Genomic DNA, 3029 nt, shown 5'->3' with positions numbered 1-3029 from the left:
AAATCTTCTTCGGTACAATGCTGCTGCTCTTTTGTAATTACGTCGACATTCTCCTAGGATGAGAAGAATGTCGGTCAACTCGTTCGACGTGTAATCGGGCATTGTTTTTACTTGCACAACAATGGAATTTTAGAAACAAAAAAAATTTGAAAATCATTCACGAATGACGTGACGAGTTAAAGAGGAAGTGTCGAGAACAGAAAACTTTATGCTAATTGCTCAAGGACTCATACAAGTTGAGAAAGACACCAGCTGTCAATCGATAAGTCAACTTTCAATGAGATGTATCGCATCCTGCAGTAAATAAGAATAACCAATACTGTTTAATATTGAGATGGGAAAGTAATAGTGCAATAATCCTCAAACTCTCGAGCCGATTAAAGCAAAAGACCGTTTCTGAATATTCCACTCTTGGCTTTGAAATAATAATTCGGAACTACCTACTGTTTGACCTTGACATTATGTAACCAACAACATGGAGTCTGAAAATTTGTCGTTCTTTCCTATTCTACAGTCAAAGTTAATTTCACCATTGAGAATATTCACATGACCTTAGAAATTGATTCAAGGAAATTGATCCGCATGGTACAACTTAGTAATGGGTATTGTAACTTTCAAGCCTTATAAGTCGAAAAGTACTTAATGAAAAATACTTCTATAGTGTTTTGAAAAGCTCTCGAGGTAAGCTATGAGAATATGCAATGAAAAATTAGGAGTTCCATTTACAAAATTCGAAGTGACCTTGCCCTGACCTTGACAACGCCACTCAAGGTCAAACCAATACCATCTTAACTGGCTGGATCAGAGCACGATTTTGCCTTAACTGGCTGGATCAGAGAACGATCTTGCCTTAACTGGCTGGATCAGTGATCGATCTTGCCTTAGTTGGCTGGATGTAGAACACACGCATACGCACGCACGCACATGCTGATGGTAAACAGTAAAATACTAAAAACACTTCAGTGTCTGTTATAAAGCGAGTATTATCATCGGTCCGTTAAAGGTTGAACCTGAGTTTTCGGGATAAGGAGGGCGTTTTAAAACAATGTTTCGAACAAAGTTACTTACTTTTCGACGAAGAATCAGACTCTGCATAAAAAGTATGGGGTTCCGTTTAAAAAACAATGTTGAACTCCATATGACCTTGACACGCACCCAAGGTCAAACCAATAGTACCGTCTTATGTCCCCCTCGAAGTCACAGAACGTTTGTTTGAAACATTTTTCGATTTAACGCAGTGTTTCTGAAATGTTTTAGGGGAAACTTAAAATGGGACACCCTGTATATATCCAGCATATACTTTTGAAATTTATTTCGTTGAAAATCTTTGAATATGCTGGAAAGTGTATGCTTCGACATATGTAGATCTCCATATATTACGTCTTAACTACTAATGTTAACTCGTACATTTTTCAAATTTCTTTTGTTTATAACTTTTTAATGAACAATGAGCGACGGCTAAAACCTCTTGATGGTCTCTCAGGAGGGTGACCTTGACAACATATGTCAAGGTCAAGGTCATTGGAGGGGATCCCCTTTTCTGAACTTGTACCATATTTTGTTATTTATGAATACATTATTTATCTTTTTCTTGCAGATATAATGTTCTATGGTATATAGCACCTTTACACATTCAAAGACTACTACTTTTATATAAAGGGGCAGCAAGAATTTCGGTTTAAAAGTTGGCGGATTATTATTTGCATCCTTAGAATGTTTAGCCTCAGTAACGTATTACTATGCATATTATGAAGTGTAATTTACATAGAAAATATATATAAAAAAATATTTCATTGCAGCTAACGAGTACATCAATATCTTACTTTACCGTTATGTATTCTACACAGAAGTAATATGAATAATGTAACATATTGTAACATATTATAATAGAATAGATAAATATAAAACAAATAACTAATTACGTTGATCTGTAATCGTGACTATTAAACTGTTAAATGAAGAGATGTAGAACGAAGATAATATATCTTTCTTTTTCGTTATGACATAGGACTATTTATAATCGACCTAATGAAAGTACAATAGAAAGAGGAATATTATAGTTGTATATAATATTATACGAGGGGGGACCCAAAAGAAACCGAACTTCCGGTGCCACGCCTCCCGAGCGCGTAGTTGAACCTTGCGCCGCTAGGTGCGTCGAGTTTAGTTCCCCTCCGATCAGTAGCCCAACGGACACCGTTGAGAAAGCACCTACGAGACCATACCGCTATTTTTTTCAAGGCCACTACTCGACGTGTCTGCTAAATTGCAATGGGTGATCGGAAGGAGCAGCGTCTGTGTCAAATTTTGTTTTCTTTTGGGAAATCTTTTTCGGAAACTTACGCTATGATTCAAGAAGCTTTCAAAGAGGAAGCCTTAAGCCGTACTCAGGTCTACGAATGGTTTCGTCGATTTAGGGAGGGCAGAATGAGCCTGGAAGATGACCCTCGTTCTGGGCGCCCTTCAGAGTTTGCCCTTCGTTCCAGTAGGGCAAATCGTCAACCAACAGTTTTACTTGGAAGTTTTAAGGCGCCTACGAGAGAACGTTCGAAGAAAATGACCCGATTTGTGGCGGAGTGGAGAGTGGTTCCTTCACCACGACAATGCCCCTGCACACACGGCATTCGGTGTTCGTCGTTATCTGGCCTCACTGGATGGACACTTGTTCCCCCCCCCCCTATTCACTCGACCTAGCCCCCTGTGATTTTTTTCTCTTTCCGTGGATGAAAAAAACTTGAAGGGGAAGCGTTTTGACGATGTTAACGCTGTAAAAACAGCTTCGCAGAGGGATCTTGACAGCATCGGAGTTCAGGAGTTCCAGGGATGCTTTGATCAATGGAAAAAAAGACTTGACAAGTGTATTGCATCCCAGGGAGAGTACTTTGAAGGAAACTAACTCGTTTTTCTTTGTAATGTAAATGAAAAACAATAAAAAAAAGTTCGGTTTCTTTTGGGTCCCCCCTCGTATTACAAATATAATATGATGATGTACGATGTACATGGCTTGTCCAGAATGTAATGCAATTGAT

The 3029-nt window shown here is 38.5% G+C and overlaps 1 long non-coding RNA gene across 1 annotated transcript; it reads left to right on the top strand.

The window, feature by feature from the left end:
* The first annotated feature begins 1647 nt into the window (after positions 1–1647).
* On the top strand, positions 1648–2003 carry LOC113562755. Its single transcript, XR_003407153.1, has 2 exons — positions 1648–1726; positions 1800–2003. It is a non-coding gene; the product is annotated as an uncharacterized LOC113562755 (long non-coding RNA).
* Positions 2004–3029: the final 1026 nt, after the last annotated feature.

Source organism: Ooceraea biroi, chromosome 10, assembly GCF_003672135.1.
Source record: "Ooceraea biroi isolate clonal line C1 chromosome 10, Obir_v5.4, whole genome shotgun sequence".
NCBI classification, from domain to species: domain Eukaryota; kingdom Metazoa; phylum Arthropoda; class Insecta; order Hymenoptera; family Formicidae; genus Ooceraea; species Ooceraea biroi.
This window is presented reverse-complemented; position numbering and strand designations above follow the sequence as displayed.